The following is a 19,916-nucleotide window of genomic DNA, read 5'->3' as shown; positions in this document are numbered from 1 at the left end:
TGTGGTGATGAAATCAAATACGATTCAGCCACACCTGGACTTGCAGTCAGCATGGAACGGCACAGGAGCCAGCACGGTCCAGCTCCCAGCGCAGGCAGTACTGCTGGAGCCCAAGCAACCAAATTCTTCCTAAGCAAAATCAGAGGCTGCCTGTGGCCTTCCTTATTTTAATCTATGTTGCAATGAATTAAACATGTTTTAATATCAAAAATGAAAGATCAAGGATTGGCAGTAATAAATCCTCCACACTCATTTTCTGTATTAAGCCAGTGTGTACCCAGGGCAAGCGCGATAATTAGAGTCATCTGGTGATTTATTTGGAGGAAGGAACTGAAGGCATTCAGATATTGGCATTCTCAGTCTTAGCACACATTCTGCCCCAGTTCCCTGCCTACATTATAAATCCCTCCACGGTAGGGACCCTTCAGGGTGGGAACGCTGGTGGCAGCGGGACACATGGGTCTGGTATGTGCCATGAGCCTCTAGTCCCGGGTGTTCTCTGCCAACATGAATCAAAGGGCGCCTGATGGGCAGTGGGCTGAAAGGGAGGATGTATCTGGGGTCAGAAGTGGCTTTTGCCTGTCCCACGAGGACTATAGCTGCGTTCCCAGGGAGGTGGTGGAAGTAATATCACCCAGGAAGGCCCCTTCACTGAGGACGGGGAAGGGGGCTGGCTCTGGTAGACCCCAAGAGAGGCTTGAGCTCATGCAAGCAGCTCTGGGATGAGGGGTTATTAGTGTTCCTGAGCTTTCACCTCTTTGCCCCTCGCTCAAGTGCTCCCCACTTTTGACACAGGGACTCCCACCCTGGGCTGAGGATGCCGCTGTCCTCAGCACCGTCCCCAACCCCAGGAGCAGAGTGTTTTCCTGGGCGATTTCCCTGGCTCCGGCTCCAGCACAGCAAGGTCAGCAGTAGGCATCTGCATTTCAGGCATGCACTGCAGAGAGGAAGCCGTGGTTACACACGTATTTCTACTCTCAGCAGTCATTTTCGGAGTTGTTTGTAACTTTTTCCTGTCTTTTCACCTTTTTGCATAGGAGATGGCATTTTTTTGTCAGCATAGGTGTGAATTCTTGTGGGCAGTTTGTGCCTTTGTGAAGGCTAGAGAGGACTTCTCTTGCTGGGGAGATGGGACTGCAGGTTTTCCTCCCCAGCCACTCCAGCCTAGCAGCAGCAGGCAGAGGGGCTGTGAAGTGTGACAGGTATGCCTCGGGTGGTGGGTGGGCTTTTGGGCGGTCTGCTGAAAACCTGCAGATTCCGCAGCAGCTGGATGAGGCCATGGGCTTGAAAACATACAAAGGAGGAAGGGACCTTCAGCTCGGCTTGCAAATATCTGGAAGCTTCATGCCAATGATTCCATGGCTCAGGGGCTACCCCATCCCGTGGCAGCCAGAAACTGCATGTGAGAAGCTTTGTAGATGCCTTTCAATTTTCCCCAGGAGGCACAATCCCCTCTGGAAATTCACCCCACCCATCTACAGACTTCAGATACTTTGTATTTTTCCTTTCCCCAAGCAGTAATCCACGGACACCCTGGGTCTGTGGATCACAAGCAGAAGTCCTTGCCCTGAAGAAAGTGGAGGCTTTTGCCTCCTCTTAACTTGGGAAAAAGGGGAACATCAGTAGCTACTCAAAGGCTGTGAAAGCACAAGGTCCATCGGTTCATGCAGTGGAAAGCTTGGGGTTTGCGGGAAGCACGTGGCTGGCACTATTGTAGGTCCCAAGCAGGGGTGTACATGTGCACTAATGTCACCGACAACGGGTCACGAAAGTTGAGGGGATCGTACACCTCGTGCTCCAGGGCTTGTGGCAGTCTCTAATGCATAGAGGTCAAGACCAGAGTGTGGGTTGCTGGAGCGCAGAGGTTGCCGAGGCTGGCTTTGCCCTGCCAGGGCAGGCAGCGGGGTGCCAACCCTGCTGCCCCATCCCTGCTCCCACACAGCAGTGACCCTGTGCTCACCCCAGCGCTGCAGCCCCAGCTCCTCCTGCAGCAGAACTGCTCAGCATCGCTCTTTTTCAATCAACGTTATAAATGCCCAGGGCTGGCGCAGGCTGTCACTGCCCCAGAGGGATCAGCACCAGGCTCCTGACATCCCAATCCCACCAACACGAAACGCTGATGGTTCTCACTGTCCCACCACGTCTCATGATGTTTGTTCTTTCCTTCAGACTTCAGCCTCCAAAATCACAGGACTGCACGAGGAACAGAATTTTTAATGTATTCTTTAAGGATTAAATTTCAAGATCTCATAAACACCCACGGAGGCTTGGGGATACACACCTAGAAGCAGAGGATAAGAATCCAACAGCTGGTATTTAAAAATGAATGAATCGGGGTTTTCAAGTCAATCTTGCTATATTTAAAAGCCTGATTCATGAAGGACCACTGCTCGCTGCAAAAGCACTCTGTGCTTGGTGTCAGTGCTGGCACGTGGTGTGAAACCCCAGCAGGGGTGCAGTGCAGATGCCCCACTGCCAGCAGCAAGGGCGTGAGCTGCTATAAGTACTGGGGGGTCCAAATCCTTCAGAGGAGGGCTGGGGTGGGGGTTACAGCTTTCCCCAACACGGCACTGAAGGGTAATAAAATGGCATAATTCCTGCCAAGGGCAGATCACTGCAAAGGTTCATGGGGAAAGGCAAAATTTAGACCAAATGTTCTCAAGTCTCCTTGAGACACCACATGGGAAAGCCAGAGCAACCCATCCTTTTGCAAACGGGGAAGTCCACCCCTGAGTGATGTTGCTGGAGCACCTGGAGCTGGATGGTGCCAGGTCCTAAATTAACTCAAAACAAGGAGATTGTTCCTTTCCTTAAAGCAGTGGCAGCCCTAAAGAAGGTCCAGAGGATCCTTGCTTTTTGCACAGTGCCTGCACAGCTCCCTGTGGTGATGTCCTGACTGCTGCTCAGAGGAGGGAGACGCTTTCCCTGCCCTCAAAGGACGGAGCTGGGAGAAACCTCCTGTTGTGGTTTAACCACAGCCAGCAACCAAGCACCACACAGCCACTCACTCCCTCCCCCGCTACCCAGTGGAATGGGGGAGAGAATTGAAAAAAAGTAAAACTCATAGGTTGAGATAAGAACGGTTTAATAGGAAAGGAAGAAGAAAATAATAATAATAGCAGTAATAAAATGATAATAATAATAGAATTGGAATATACAAAACAAGTGATGCACAATGCAATTGCTCACCACTTGCCGACCGATGCCCAGTTAGTTCCCGAGCTGCAATCCCTCCCAGCCCAACTCCCCCCAGTTTATCTACTAGGCATGATGTCACATGGTATGGAATACCCCTTTGGCCAGTTTGGGTCAGCTGTCCTGGCTGTGTCCCCTCCCAGCTTCTTGTGCCCCTCCAGCCTTCTTGCTGGCTGGGCATGAGAAGCTGAAAAATCCTTAACTTAGTGGAAACACTACTTAGCAACCACTGAAGACATCAGTGTGTTATCAACATTCTTCTCATACTCAATCCAAAACATAACACTGTAGCAGCTACTAGGAAGAAAATTAACTCTATCCCAGCTGAAACCAGGACACCTCCCGTGGCTGTCCAGTGGAAGAGACTATGTTTCTTCCATATTTAAAAATTCTCAATAATTTCCATCATTCAAGGAGCTGGGGCTTACTTCAGCCACTTGATATCACATGACTGATGCTTCCAGAGCTGGCAAAGGTGTGCATAGCTCTTAAATGTCCTGCCATTGAATCACAGCCTCCTTCAGCTTGTCTTGGTAGATCCAGGGCACTTGGCACTGCTAGGAACCCAAAGCAGAGCACTGCAGCAGCATGGAGAAAGAAGAGGAATATATTATTTTTAGCTGCAAAGCATTTTGTTTTTTCCTCTTTTGCAGAGATGGGCTGAAAACAGTGAGAACAGCCTATTGCATTGAACTCCCCATCTAACACTTCAAACACTTGCCATCAAAATAGAAACTTATCTGAGATCTTACTAAAACACATGGGGTTGGGTCTGTCTTTCCAGCATGGAGGAGGTGAAGCCCTGGGCTGAGCAGAGCCGACTGGGGGGCAGCAGGGAGGGCGCCAGGCTGCTGCGCTTGGAGCAGCCACCGTGTTTGTCTGGGAGCATCTCTCTGCCTGTTACTTGACGTGCTAAAATGGATAGAGGTGCCTTTTGATGTTCCCTTTGAATCACTCCTCTCTCTTCCTTCTTGTCCCCAGGGTATTTTATTGGACTTCATAATAAAGCTGGAGGGGGTGCAGAGGGGGAAAATTTCTTTGAGCTTATTGTAAATGAGCTGAATCTTATCATCTGTCTGCCTCCTTTTTAGATTTACCCTGTAATCTTATTTACAAGCTGAATACCAAGTGCTGGAGTAATCAGGAGGTGATTGATAACTGAGAGAGGCTCCTTCTTGATCTGCAACAATTTGAAGTCCGTCTGTTCACGTGCATGCAGGGGTGGAAGCTGCTTTTTGGGTGGAAAGGTGCTGTTGTGAGAGCCCAGCACGGTGCCCTTCATGCAGATCGAACCTCCTCCCAGGAGTCCTCCTCCCTGAGCCACCAGCCTTGCCATGAACTGAATCCTCAGAATGAGCCATGGTTTGGAGGTGGGATGGAGTCAAAACTTCCCCAGTGGGCATCCCCTTCCCCTGCGTTGAAGCAGGGCAGGGACACCACGGTCACCACCTCTCCTCCCACTCAGCTCTGTAAATCAGGAGCAACACTCCTGAAACACAGTGATGTGCTTCTGCTTGGGGAGGTGGGACCAGTCGCTGTATCCACGGGAAGCTTAGGCTGGCATGCTGGGGAACACTCCAGCCCCTGCCTGCTGCTAATTAGCACGACTGCTCTCCCCTGGGATCGCTAATCTTATTGTTTCTTGCTGCCCTCTCTTTCGCATTCAGCTTTGCCTTTCATTTACCTGAGCATGCTGGCAACCCCAGGGCACTTTTAACTGAAAATAAAGAAACCTAATTTTTAAGAAGGGCTGCAGGAAGGATGGAAAGAAGAGTTGTCATCTCTTTGTTAATCTGTAGTCCAGACCTGGCAAAAATCAGATGGCTAAATTCTGACGTTACCTCTCATGTGACCGCACCAGAGGGGACTGGGACACGGATACTTGCCCAACCTGCCTGCCTGCTTCCTCCCCCTCAAGCTCCAATGCTGGCTGGGGGACAGTTGGGACAGTGCCTGCTGGGTCCCAGCCTGTTGCTGCCTCCCTCTCACTGCCTTCTCCTTACTCAGCAGTAGCATCCCCCCCAGCTCATCCATCATCCCGGATTAGCCATTAGTAAAGCCACCCATTTGCAGGGCTGCAGCTCAAATGAATTGTGTTAGTATTCCAGCTACCGCAACGAATGGCCTGACATCGAAACCATTTTGGATCGCAGGGAGAAAGCAATCAATTATTTCGTTCCCCTGCCTGCTGCCAGCACCGAGGCACACAGGGCTGGAGCACACTCTGATCCCTTAATGGCATTTTGAAACCCCGGTCAAAAGAATGGTGCATTTTGTTTCACTCCACCTAAAAGGGTGCTCTCTGTCTGGCCCTGCCTGCCGGTCCCTGCACCCCTCCTGTACTGCACAGGGTCCCTCCTGCTCCCTGCCCAGGGACACACACCCCTGCTCCCACAGAGACACCTCCTGCCACACTGCAGGGAGTCCAGCCTCTCAGGCAGGCAAGGGAAAAGCTAGTAATTATGTGCAAAAGGAAAAAACTTAATTGGAGTGCCCTGTATCTCAATTCACCCACCTAAGGCCATTGAGTTCCCAGCACCAGTGTGTGTCTCTTGCTCGCTTCCCCTATCTCATATATAAATATAGCAACAGTAATTAGATGAGGGCTCTTTGCCCTCTCACTGGCATCTCATTCTGCATGGAGCACGCTCAGGCAGACGGCATGGCATGTGGTCCTCTGCAGACCCAGCTGGCCATGCCGGGCAGTTGGCTATAGAGCATCTTCTGGACACATGCTCTCCTGCTGCAGCCCGAAACACTCCTCCCACATGGGAAATGGTGTGAAGTGGCTTCAGTCACCCACCAGCTCCGACATGATGCAGCATGGCTGGACTTGCTAAGGGGCAAAGCATTCTCTCTGCTAGATGCAGGTCACTCAGGGTCAAAAGAGCAACTGGGGGCAATGGTGCCATGTCTTGTTTTAAGGCACTGTGTTCTTCAAACACTGTCCCTCTGGACAGCCGTCCCAAAGCCATGGTCATTGGAAGGGGATCAGCAGGAAGGACAATTTCTCTGCCCACTGCCTCAGTTTCTGCAGTGCTGGTGAGAGCATAGCTCTTGGTGGTGGAGCCAGTGTTCACTGAAGACATGTTGCAGCAGTTTCTGTTCCTGAGGCTGTGTGTAGAGAAACAGTCTGGGACATGCCAGGGCTGCTCCCGGTTCCCTTCAGCTGGTGTTAAACCCAAGGAATAATGATTTCAGGGCAAACAATCCCATTTCCTGGTTTACAGCACTCCTTTTCAGAAGAAGTCTCCAGCTCTTTGGGATCCTGAGCAGACACTTTCTCCCCTTGCTCTGCCTTTCACTCCCCATGAAAGAGAGACACAGAGCTCATCTCACACTCACATAGTAAAGGGGACTTTCAGCTGCTCCCTCCTCTGCTCAGTGGCTATGTGCACCTTAATGACTTTATTTGTGCTTGGAAAACTTTTTCACTCTATAACGATGCAAAAAAGTGAAGGAAGTGTCATAACTGAGCTCAACAGCAAGGCAAATGCTATGGGACACAATGTTCTCCTTGATGCTGTGTTCCAACTCAGCTACAGCAGCAGGGCTGGAGGCTAGCTTTCAAATCCTTCTGTGAACAGCATGATTGCACAGCTTTTCTCCACGCAGGTGTTGAGAAACAGACTGAATGGAAGGTACCAGCTAAATATAAGCTCTAATTTAAAAGATAAGTGATGGTAAGTGGTTTCATTGTTTGGGAGCAAGGACCTCCAAACTGTTCACTGGAAGAGGCACAGCCAGCCCCAGCAGAGCCAGTAATTAAAGGTAAATGTAACCCAAAGCAGTTACTGCACTAATAAAGCAATGAATGGAGATTACTCTCCTGTGGTGGATTGGCCTTGGCTTGATGCCAGGTGCCCACTAAGCCACTCTATCACTCCCCTCCTCAGAAGGACAGGGGGAAAAAATAAAATGGAAAAAACCCCTCCTGGGTGAAGATAAAGGCAGTTTAATAAAGCAAAAGCTGTGCATGGAAGCAAAGGCAAACAAAAGATTTATTCTCTACTTCCCATCAGCAGGCCATGTCCAGCCACTTCCCAGGAAGTAGGGCTTCAGTAGGTGTAGCAGCTGCTCTGGAAGACAAATGTCATAATAACAAATGCCCCCACTCCTCCTCCTTTCTCTTAGCTTTTATTGCTGAGCAGATGTCCTATGGTATGGAATCTCCCTTTGGTCAGCTTGGGTCAGCTGTCCTGGCTATGTCCCATCCCAAGATCTCACCCACCCCCAGCCTACTGGTGAGGGGGGAATGTTGGAGAGACAGCCTTGATGCTGTGGGAGCACTGCTCAGCAGCAGCCAACACACTGGTGTGTTATCAACACCTTTCTAGCTACCAATACAGATCACGGCACTCTGAGGGCTGCTAGGGGGAAAATTAACTCCATCTCAGCCAGACCCAACACAGCTCCTCCTGCTGTGACTGTAAAACCAGCACTTTTCAGTGGCTGGGCATCTGAGGGAGTACCTGGCTGCAGTTGCACTGAAAACACAAACCGAAGAGGAAGATTTCTCTCCATCATTGCTTATGGGACAGTGAGCCAGCCCAAGGAGCAGCGAAATGCAGATGCTGCAGCTGGAAGGAGACCAGAAATCCAGTGCTGGCAGCCTCACCTGCAGGCATTTTCCCCCGGGTGCCACCCAGATAAATTCATTTTTGCCCCAAAGGGTGAAAAAGGCTCACATCAGTGCCAGCTGAACAATGCAGCAGCCTCCTAAAGATCTGTGTACCCTGGGAGGTCACTCCCCAGCCATCCCAAGCACCCATGGCAGGACCCCATCCAATGAGCAGCAGCACCATTCAGCTGCCACCCAACTGCCCTTCACCAGTCCCAGCACCCCTACTTGAAGAGTGATCCCCAGCCTCCTGGCTGAGAGGGAAAGCATTTCTTGAAGATGTAATCTTCACTGTGCTCACTCAGCCTTATCAGGTTTTGTAGTAGGCTGCAGTATTTAAATGAGGTGAACTGAAAAGATTTAAGAGGCAGCAGGAGGCCTCTTGAAGAGAATGAAAGGAATCATCTACAGCAATGGAGAGAAGAGACAGAGCCTGAACGGGTAAGGAAAGGAAAGCTCTGACAAGCAGTGAGCCGCAGCACTAGTTAGATGCAGCACAGGGGATGCTGTGCACGTGTTTCATGTGCCAGAGTTGTGCTGGCAGCGATGGGAGTCCCGTGGCTTGACGCAAGCAGAGTGCGTGCGCCTGCGATGTTAGCCTCCTTCAAAGATGATCTTCCACCCCATCTGCAGTTCAGGAGTCCACACAGGTCCTAAGGTACTTGAGTGAGGGGGATTGTCGCTTGCAACTCTGCTTCAGGACATCTGGTGCTCTTTACTTGAAAGCCAATCAGTTTTGACACAGGGATAGCTTCTTTACACTGGGTGAGAAACACCTCATCAGTTGCAGTGGGTACATGTCCCCAAGCATGACAGGACCTCGGTACTCACAAGCCTGAGGTCCCTAGACCTCTGCTAGCCCTCTTCTGCAGAAGATAGCAGTGTTGTCCCTGTTTCACAGCTGGGGAAACTGAGGCACCAGGATAAAAAAAAGAAAACCTCAAAAGTGAGATCAAAGGAGTCTAAAGCAGCAAAGGGACAAAACACATAAAAGCAGTTACAGCAGCAGGGATGCTCCCAGCAGGCACACTCCCAGCAGGCACCAACAGCCCACAGCTCCAGAGCAGCTGTGGCACGCAAGGGGTCTGAGCGCACTGCTGGATGTCTGTCACGCACCCAGTGGTGGCTGTGACCTGCTGACAAGCAGAATCCAGGGGAAAGGAACACTGTTGGGGCTGCTGCGGCATGCCTAGCTCCAACCCCAACCACCACAGGGAAGCAGCAACCTCCAGCCACCAGCATTTTCTCACCTCAGCCCTGCTCCCCTCCCTGGGCTCTCCAGGGGAGGGGGCACTGCCTTGGTGCTCTGGCCACACAGGGCATTGGGTTGCTACCTTGGAGAACAGGAATGACTGCTCACCCCTGGCCCAGGGGATTTTCAAACACAAGCATCACCTCAGTCCCTCCCATCCCAAGGTACATAAAGAGGCTGAAACAATTTGAAAGCCAAGGCAGATACCATGAAGCCTGGATAGCAGGTAGATACCTCTGTAGGCATCTAGATCCCCTTGAAAATCTGAAACTAGCTTGCAAGTGGGATTAGGGTCTTAGAGTGTATAAGCAGCTTGAACAGAGCAGCTTGCCCAAGGGATGCTCGCAGCCAAGGCAGGAGCTGGAGGCAGATGTAGCAAATCCCAGATGTATGCACTAGCCTCAAGCTTCCCTCCCAGCCTGTGGGGCTTTGCAACCCCCTCCCCCCTGTTCTCAGCCACAGTTTGCCTCCTCTCCCCTCCCTGCATGAAAGCTGTATCCTGACATCAGCAAAACTAAGTACCTGTCCAGGAGAAGAAAGCAAGATTGATTTGAGTCCAAATGCTGCCAAATGCATAAAGCCAACACACTGGGAAAAATAAGGCAGGCAATTTTATCCTACTTGCTTTCAGCAATAGTGACATTAGGTGTTATTTGATAAAAGAGAAGAGCCAATTTTTCCAAACTGAAGGGCAATTATTTAAACCTGTGTCTTTAGAGGATCTGGAAGCAGTTCAGAACGGGAGCGCTGGGGAACAGCTTCTGATTCAGGATTGTGTTTATTGAGGGCCCAACACATTTCACGATGGTTTCACCCTAGTCCAGACTTTCCATTTAAAGAAAACCTCAGGCAAGTTTTCCAAAAGCAACATTGTCCTGACTCCTGTCTGCCATCTATAACTATCAGCTGGATCAGTGCTAAAAGCCAGTGCTGAAAGGTTTTGCAAACTCCGTATTTCCAGCTAGGAGCAAAGGAAGAGCCCTGTTCATCTTGCCACGTGTGAGCTCTGGAGCTCCAGCCTAATAACATAAATGTCAGTCACTGAACCTCCAGCCAGTCTTTGTGGGCGTCTCTGGCACAGTAATGCATTGCCAAGATTGTGAAATATTAAATGAGGCATTAGAGTCAAAAGAACAAAATTACACATCTGAAGGCCATTTTCCAATACCCTCAGGGTTTGGCTCTGACTGCCTGTGACGTAAACGGATATGGATTTATGGCAAACCTGCCCCAGCACGGGCGCCAGTGCTGGCAGGGAACAGGAGGCGGCTCCTGCTCAGTCCCTGAGAGCCCGCATCTCATGCCTGCTGGAGGCAAGTGCAGACCCACAAACTCCAGCCCTGTGCTAAGTGTGCTGCTGCTCTGCCCTTTGCTAATGCCAGGTCCCTGGTGATGCTCAGAGCCCCCTCCAGCTCCCTCTCATTTCAAACAGGACATGGGGCTTTCAGGGCTCAGAGCTCCCCACAGAACCTGCGGCAGAGGAGGATGATGGATGAAGGCTCCCCAGTGCCAGACTATTGCCTTCCCCATTAGTCCATTCCATTTTGCCACAGGAAGAGCCAGCAAGCCTCAGCAGGAGGCTGCTGTAGGTGCGTGTGAAAAGCCCCAGTCAGTGCCTTGGTACATCCACTGGCACCAAAGCAGCTTTGCAAGATTGAGCTTCACAGACCTGATCTGCCAGAAATGAAATAAGGAGCCTCTGCCAGAACAGCAGAGACATCCTGGAGAGCAGGCAGGAAAACAGAGCAGGTACAGAGGGGAGAGATGCTGAGATACTGCAGGCATGGAAATCCAGTTCCTTCTTAAATTGGAAAAAGTCAGGGCTTTGAAGATAATGCTGATAGGGTAACATCGCTCAAACAGAGATGAAGCTGCAGGTTGGAGATGCAGAATGGCACTCGTGTGCACACATGGGCACGTAGAGGAAGATGTCTGAGAGAGCCCATAAGTGTAATACTGGAGAATATGGAAATTAATACAGAAAAAAGCCTGGGAAATTCAAACAACCAGTGCTATGCAATGGGCTGAAGGCATCTCGAGTGCTCTGCAGCTACACAAGGGAGATGTGATGCCCAAGACATGGGGAGCAGCTGTTAGGACCACTCACATTCTGAGGCTTTTTAGGAGCTATTTTTGCAATTCTAGGCAGCTATTCTGCAGGATGTTCAGCCCCCACCATTCCCCAGAGAGGCTCATCCTTTTCTCTTGGCATAACCTCTCCATTTGTTTGAGGTGGAAGACAGAGGCCTGGATCACACAGCCATCAGGAAGGCAGGTTTCCTGGCCTCAGATCTTCAGCCAGCTCCTTGCAGCAGCAGAACACAAGGACACCTAGAAGCAGGTCTCCAATCTCATCCCAGGGGATGAGGGCAGGAGGGAGCTGCACTCCTCTGTACATGAGCTGCACCAGCCCTGCAGCTGCTGCTCCAGCACTGCCCCATCAGTCCCATCCATGTTATTCACCATACCCCCCCTGCCATGTTGTTACGGTGAGAGCATGGAGCCATTATTCATCAGCATCCTGGCAGAGAGCTAGGACCTGTAATTAGTCTGCTCTGTGAAGTCTCTCGGGTGCTTTGGCTGGGTACAGTGTTGGTCATGCCCTTGAATGCCATGTGAAGTTGCCTCCCCGGCACTGCAGCATCCTGGGCCAGCACAGCTGCTCAGCCCCAGCTTTGTGCTGGAGCCAGCTCCATCAGCAGCCTCGTGGGACCAGGGAAGTCCTGTGCTGAGGTGCATGAAGGCACATCCATGCCTGCAGCCAAGCACCCCAGACTCAAAGGGCTTGAACCTCACCAGGAGGGTCTGGTGGAGTCAGTGCTCACCAAAGCTGGAAAAGATCTGGTATGTTGTGAAGGAAACCACCTCTCCTTCGGAAAGAGAGGGAGGGATGTGTGCAAAGAGGGACTGAGAACTGACAACCACAGGAGGTCCTGCCACCTTCAAACTCCAACTGCTCCCAACACACCAGCAAGGATGAAAGTGCCAAAATCTCTATTCTGTTAATGAGGAACATGGCAGATGAAGACCACGTTCGCAAAAAAATATTTAAAGCACAACTATTTCACCACTTAATCCCCCTACATCTGTGTTGAACCAAGATCCCTTGATACTCCTGGTCTCTAGGTCAGAGCATTTTACCTGAAGTAATCAAAAAATTGCCATTTAACACCCAAACCCTGACCTCTACTTCCTCTCCTATGCCCCAATGGGTCCATAAAGCTTACCATGCTGCACTTACATTGTGGCAGACAGGTGAGTGGGCAGGCACAGGGAGGGGTGCAGGGGGCCAAGCAGACAAAAGGAGTCCCTGGGATCACCAGTCACCAAGGACAGAGCAAGTGCTGTCTCAGCAACTTGGACCCCACAGGGTTCCACAGTGCCAGGGATGCTATCCCAGCAGGAAAGTCTATCTGATACATGACACCAAGAAAACCACCTCAGAGATCTCTGCCTTGCATGCTGCTGTCTCTTGGAAAGGTGATACCTCAACCTGCAAGTCTCAGGAGCTACTGCTTTCAAAACTGCAAGGACAGGGCCTTTAACACAGCATAAATATTAATTAAAGACATTTACAAAGTGCAGCATAGACATTAACTACAAAGCCCAGGGCTGGATGTGGCATTCAGAGTCCTGGGCTGCTGCAGAACACGTGTGTTACAGCTTGAGCTCTCCTAACAGAAGAGGCTGTGGGTGAAGAGCTCCCACTGGGATAGGCAGGGCTATTTCCAGTCCACCTGTCACAGCTCTAAACTGGTGCTGCAGGTCTTAATTCAACCAAGGGAGCTCATATGGTTGAAGGGAAGGAAAAATTTAAGTACCCTTCTTAATCATAAGCCCCATGAGCCAAGAGACAAGGGCTCCTGATGATGTTGAGAGAGAGGGGAAACCAGTGATAGTGGCAGGATCTTGGGACAGGAGATCCAGGCTTCCCTGGACAGAGGCAGCAGCTGTCCTTGCCTTAGGGAAGCAGGAAAGCCTCTTCTAGTATTGCATGCATACAGCGTGGGAATTTCAAAGGGGGTTAAGGGCATACAGGTCCATGTCTTCCTAATGCTAACTCTTCTCATCCTACTTCTCCCAGAAATGAATCAGGAACAAAACCCAAACAGCTATTGTTTGCCCAGGTGAATTTACCACAAGAGCTGGTGAGCTGTGCCCTGCAGTCCTGTCTCAGCCCCTACATGGCCTGTGAGCAGCCCTTAGCAACTGTCTTGCTAACTATATGCGGTCTTAACTACAGGCTCATGTTGTGCAACTGGTCCTTTTGGTTTCTGCCAAGTATCTCTTAGGACGGATTCCTTCACTCACAAAACCCTCACAAGTATTTTTGACACTAGCTCTCCTGCAAAATTACTTCTGCATAAATAGTCACTGTTCTCTGCTTGCAAGTATTTTTGTGCCTGGAAATTATTGACTGAAGGAAAGATCCCCCCTGCAGCCTCGACACCTGTCCCTGAACTTGAGAGCACCATTTCTGAACAGTCCCAGACTTTCCCCAGCCTAATTAGGGCTGTCTGAGTAAAACCAGTCCTTCCCTGTGTGGCCAGATGCTGCATTGTGCCACTAGCCTAGAGAGAAAGCAAGCAACTGAGGCTGTACTGACAGAATTCCTAATGGAATAATTAAACTCAAATAATTCAATTATTATTGCAATTGAGTAATTGCATTTAGAGCATTGCTGTAATTGAGCAATATTTGTATTGTCCCAGCAATGAGGACAGGCACAGTTGTCTTTCAACAGGCAGAGGGAGACAGATGGCGCTAATGAAGGGCAGAAGATAAATGCGAGGTCACTAGATTAAGTGCTCTTCCTTTTTTGGCTAGAGAAGAAAGTCAAGCCACTGTGATCCTGTTGCCTTTAAAAGCCTAAGTAACAGAAATAGAAGAGACTCTGCAGGACTGCAGGAGTCTGCTTTACCATTAATTACTTTTTACTGAAAGCTCACAGCCCGCTTGGCATTGCATCAACAAGACGGCAGCCGTGGTCCCTGCCCAGCTAGTCCGTTATCTTAATCGAACGCTGCTTCCGAGTTCAGACGTCACCAGCAAATGGGCAGCTAAGACTTCGGGAGGAGTTTCTGCCTCCCTTAGCAACCTGAATGAGCCTGCAGCAAGTGTCAGGCCAGAAGTCAGGAGAACAGATCTCAGTAAGATAAAACAGAGACAGAAAAATAAAACATTGTTTTAGGATGCCTCACTTGTGCTAGGTGTAGCTGCAACTTGAGAGTCTGCAAGACTGAGACCAGTGAGAATGCTCTGGGTCAGTGAAGATGGCAGTTAACTTACCACCCATGCCACCCCCACTTGCACTGCAGCCCAGTTCTGGAGAAGAGTGTCCAAACTGGCCACCCCATTATCTGTAAAGTTTGGCCCAAGTAAATCCACTTACTCTTCTTTCCCTTAGGAAAAAAAAAAAAAAAAAGTAGTATTGCAGTGAATGTAAAAGCCAGTATCTCCTCTTTACCTGTTACTACAGGGGCTTCAGGTGCTGGGTTTTTGTCTTTCTCTTGAGGATCAAGTTGATGATCAGCCTTGGAAGTACAGGCACTTGGGTTTTCAAGGATTAGCCTCTTACCAAAAAAGAGCTGCAGCTTACAGCTTCCTTGCCTGTATTTGGACATATGGGTGTTTCCTGGGAATCCAACTTTACCACGTAGCCTAAGGTGCTGGGAATGGAAAGGTTAACAGCATGGTTAACCCCTTCAAGTCTGTGAATTCACTGCAAGCATGATGTACATCACCTCTACCTACTCTGATCTGGGTTCTTCACAGCTCTGTTACAGTACCACAAATCTTTCTCTTTCTTCCTCTCCCCAAGCAATTTCAGTTTTGTTTCCCCACTCCCAGAGCTCTCTATGCAATTTAAATTTGTGTGGCAGACTTCCTTTTTTTTTTTTTTTTAAGAAAAGAGGCAGCTGATACTATTGTGCTGTTTGCAGCTCCTCTCCCCTCCCACTCTTGGCAACTGCTGAGCTCAGTGGTTAATTACTATGAGACCTCTACACTTTTATCAGTGTTGGCTGGAATGATGTTTTTTTACACCTTGCGTATCAACAAGCAACTAGATGGAAAATAAGCCTACCGATGCTCCCACTGTTGGGGAAACCAGCATGCTGATTCAGGCTCTATCGGGCATCTGAATCCATGTGGATGACAGGCACATCCTGCTCCTCAAGAGCTCTGATCACCAAGGCCCATATTAGGTTCTGCTATGTCCACTGCAAGACAAATCCATAGAAACTAGGCTTTGTTAACTCAGCTCATTGGTCTCATTTGAGGCAAGTTGTCCACACATGCAAAGTTGACTCAATTTAACTGTACTTGAAATACATTTTGAAGGTCTTTTCCCAGGCACCCATAGCCAGGAAGGAGCACGGGACCCTCTCTGGGTGGAAGAGCATTGCTAACAACCCCAGGGTCTTTTCCAGCCTGTGACTCGGGAGGGCAGCTGGCCATGGGCTGCCTGCATCTCAATCCCCACACTGCCACCTGGGTTTGCAGAAAGGGAAAACAGAAGCAGGTCTGTTCCTTTGGGCACTGAATGTCTTGTTCCAGACCCATGGCAGAGTAAGCCACAGAACTGAGTTCTGGCTCCTTTTTCTTCAAGACACACAGCAACGCAAGTATGAGGGGACAAACACGTCCTTGTGACTGGAAAGCCACATGATGGTGACGAGTCTGGATCTGACTCATAGCCCAAGCGATGCTGTAATATACCACCACTGGCCTGCTCTGCCTGCCCAAGCACTGAGGCAGAGCTTTAGCATTCATGTCCATATTTACTCTAGGACCCCATTTTCCCACCAAAAAAGCAATCCCAAATCTAGGGGGAGAGTTATCCTTGCTTACTGTAGCAGCTTGTCTTCCGATTAAGATCTTGCACACAAACTCATTCCCAGCTCTCTCAGGGAAATATTACCAGTGTTTCTCAGTTGGGCTTGGGCTTTGTGTGTGCTTTGGTTTTATCAGGTGTTTGAGTAAGAACAACTAGCATTAGCATGCTCCAGGAAATCCTGATGTGCAACTCCAATAAGGCCAGACATGCACAGTGGCATTGTCATAAGAACAACCCTAGTAGTGCTCTCTCTGCACACTCCCTTTGAAAGCAGGGACTGCATTAACAACAAAAGCAGCAAAATCCCTGCAGTGGCACTGTTTTACACTGAGGCAGGTCACCTGAGCTGACATACTTCCAATAAAGTAAAAATCTCTGCAGGTTTGATGAACCCTGCCCTAGACTTGGAAGGTAGCATGGTCTCATTGCCTCAGGAAGAGGCAGATTCTCATCAAGAGCTGTGTACTGCAATGGCTGATTCCTAAACTCACTAAATGCAAACAAGAGTTGGGCTGTTGCAGCATATTGCATGTTTGCTGGAAAAGTATATGTTTGGGGGTTTCAAAGCTGTATTCTGGCTTCTGTAGGTGGGAATGCAGTTGCCATTAGTCCCTGTTTGTGCCAGTAGTCCGTAGTTAATATGCTTGCTCAGAAAGTGGGTAGATAGATACCGGAATTTTTTTTTGAATAAACGAATGAGTAAAAAGAGTGCTGTTGTCTGTGTGTATATGTATATGTGAGACATACAGCTCAACATCAGCAGGCAACAGTGCAAATACACCTCCCATCTCTCTGACTACCCTGTTGCACACTAGCTGGTGGAAAAGCAGTTGCTACCAGTCTCAAGAGTCCAGTCTCCAAATTCCCTTGCTTTCCTTGAAGGAACCTCAAACCAGCTGATTTTCCTTCAGACCAAAAGAAGGATTTCAAGTTGTGGGAAACAGCAGAAAATTTCTTTTGGCAAGGAAAGAGGAACTCATATTCGCCCCCCCACCCTTGATCCAAGTTGAATTTTTCAGTTGTGCCACTGGTCTTGAAGGGTGGGGGGTGGGAAATAATTATTTGCAAAGCTCAATTTACTATCTGATGACTTGTTTAATATCAGCCAGTGAATAGCCCATTTGTACTTGGAAAGGCATCCAGGTCCCAAAAGCCACAGCCACTGTCATCTGTCAGAGTCAACAGCAAGTGCCAGAAGCTGGCTGTGTGATGAGGAATAAGATGCTCTCCATCCCTTCAAGAACACCTCAAGATCAGTGGGCCACTTCTTTTGTCTTTGCTACAGTCCCATTCTGCAGCCTTGGGAGAGTTGACCTCCCCAGCCCAAAGGCAGGACTTGGCTATTCTACAGCTTCCAAAAGTAAAATCTCCACTGCACAGAAGAAAGTGATGCCCAGTTTGGGAGAGACCAAGCAACATGGCTCTCTGGTGGCATGATGCAGTACACCAGCTTTCATTTCACTGGGCACCACACACTCTGGAGAAGGAGAAGCTGTCACCCAGCAGCACTTGAATGCTCTGCCACCTCCTAAGTCAGGGAACTCACTTTCTGAAGATGGGTTTAATATGGCACACCCTCTTCCCCCTCCTGTCCTCTGCAGTGATATCTCCTGCCTCTGTGCCCACAAATCTGGCATTAAGTTTCTCCATCTCCTAGCACTAAGCAAGCTGATCACACAGGCTGCATCAAGGCTCACATGCAGGGGACAACTGTCTCCCCCATCATAAGTTCCAGTGTTGTATCATGTTAAAGGTTCACAGTACACCCTTTCTTCCCCCCTCTTTGACTGACAGTGTTTATTTTATAAAGATCAAAACACCACTGCAGCGCTGTTGATCTGTGGGGGCTGAATGGCATGGTGCACAGTAGGCCTGTGAGTTAACTTGTTCTCAATAGATATTCTCCATAGAGAGGCCTCAAGTCCCACCAGCTCAAGTGTCCACAGCATGTAATGCTTATCACGGAAGCACCCTTCTGAGGGAAGACATAGCCCTCACCACTTCTATGCCTGTAGATACAATGTACAACGAGTAACTGGCCAGCAGAGAGTCCTGCAAGTTAGTGTCTCCAACAGAAAAATGCAGCCATAACACAGTTAGAGAGCTCTGCCAAGGCTGTAGCAACCAGCAGGGGAGTGAACACAGGGTCAGGGCTTTAAACTGCCACCCTCTACCCCAGGGACCTGCATGCCCTTCAGTTGAGGAACAAGGTCAGAGCCCACCAGGACTGCTCCAAATCAAGCACCAAGTGGAAAGAGCTGCTCAGATTCCTTCCTGCAGTCCATTACCCCATCTTGCTCAGCCATTCACCCCACAGGTGCTCTGATTTCAGTCCCATGATGATCACTGATACTTTCCTCCAAGGGGTTCTGAACTTCATATAGCAGGCTAATGCCTGAAACACAGTGCACAGGTCAGCCCCATCTCCACTTCAGTCTTAGCCCCTCCAGTGAGTACTAAAGCATTAATCCGCTTCCAGGTGACAAATTACTACATAAACTCCCCCCACTATCCAGCTGGTCTCTATTTTTTTTTTTTTCCTTTTGGTAGGGCATATAAGCACATAGATTCTCTCTTTTGATCCATATCACACTTTCTCCTATTTTTGTCATGTACACTGCTCTATTACACAGCGTACATCTTTGTACCAAGAAATACTATAATAAACTCATATGTAAGTGGTATTTAAGCTGGTCCATGATGCTTCCGGGGAGAACAATTCCAAGAGAAAGAAATCTAACTTGGTAAATGCTGCCCAGGAACAGCCCCAATCATCCTTATGCTGCACTGCACAGCCTTCATTAACTTACAAATGAATTCCTGCTGTGTCTCATGGCTTTCTTCAGATGTTATTATTCCAGCCTCCAAGGACATAAACAATTCTCTTGATTTAAGGAACTAGGCTGAGATGCTGCTTGGCTATGGCTTGGGGAGGGGCAACTGCATTGGAAAAGATGTTTTATTCAAGAAAACAAAAAAATTACTTCCAAACAGAAGCAGAGGTCCTATTTAAATAAACTTACAGAGCATAAGCTGGGGAATTCATGGTTAAAGAGAACAACAGAAATGGGGTTTTGTATTACTTCAACTATTTTCTTCACTCAGGACCCATGTCACAGCAAACAATTGATCACCTTCATCAATCTCATCTGAGCACTGGTTCAGGACAACCTTGTGGGATCTTCCTAGATGATGAAACTCTTCTCTTCATCTAAGGGATGCCATGCCACTGGTCTGAAGGTAGCACCTTGCTGCAGAGTAAGAACAAGTCTAATCCCCCTCATTCCCTCATTTACCTATTTACCTACTGTTCTTAGAGCGAAGGCTTGTTCTTTTTTTTTTTTTAAATAAACAAGGCCTGTTCTAAATAGGGAAAAGGATAGAGGCAAGAATGCGTATGCATGTGGGCCTAAAACTAGATGTGACATCCACTGTTCCAGGCCATGGCACAGCAATCTGTCACCCAGGCACTTCACACGCTAACTCTGCTTACCCAGAAACAGGTGCAGCAAGGACAACACAGAGAGTCAGGCTGTTGTAAGCATTTGAGAGGGTTCATGAACTGCAGCCACTTTTCCCACACTGATTTCCTTTTCATCCACTGTGATAAAAGTAATTGCCATGTGCCACCTTGGGCTGACCCCTAGAGCAAGACAGGGCTCCCAGCTCAATAGATCTACATGACCTTAGCACTCACGACCTCTTGGAGACCTCATAGCTATTCCAGGCAGTCCCCTTCCCACAGCTTCTTTTGGCACAGGATTTCCAGCACTGGTGACATTCTAACAAAGGTGTCCCATCTGTCCTGAGCTCAGGGTGATCAACCGTCTGCTCTGACCTTTCCCTTCAGCACAGTGGTTTTAAAGAAACTTTGATAATTTCTTTCTCCTCCCAATTGTACTTTTGCCCAATGTACATCACTTCCCCTCTTTCACTGTCTCACTCCATCACCACACACACCCTTTAACCTGTCGCTCACTGCCTTACAACACAGCTCCAGTCCTACATGA

General features: G+C 49.1%; 1 long non-coding RNA gene across 1 annotated transcript; it reads right to left on the bottom strand.

Annotated features, from left to right (window-relative positions):
- Window positions 1-3,068: 3,068 nt before the first annotated feature.
- LOC128153948 (uncharacterized) lies at window positions 3,069-15,603 on the bottom strand. Its single transcript, XR_008239162.1, has 2 exons — window positions 15,154-15,603; window positions 3,069-3,773 (listed from the first exon to the last, which is right to left on the bottom strand). It is a non-coding gene; the product is annotated as an uncharacterized LOC128153948 (long non-coding RNA).
- Window positions 15,604-19,916: the final 4,313 nt, after the last annotated feature.

This window comes from Harpia harpyja, chromosome 18 (assembly GCF_026419915.1).
Source record: "Harpia harpyja isolate bHarHar1 chromosome 18, bHarHar1 primary haplotype, whole genome shotgun sequence".
NCBI classification, from domain to species: domain Eukaryota; kingdom Metazoa; phylum Chordata; class Aves; order Accipitriformes; family Accipitridae; genus Harpia; species Harpia harpyja.
This window is presented reverse-complemented; position numbering and strand designations above follow the sequence as displayed.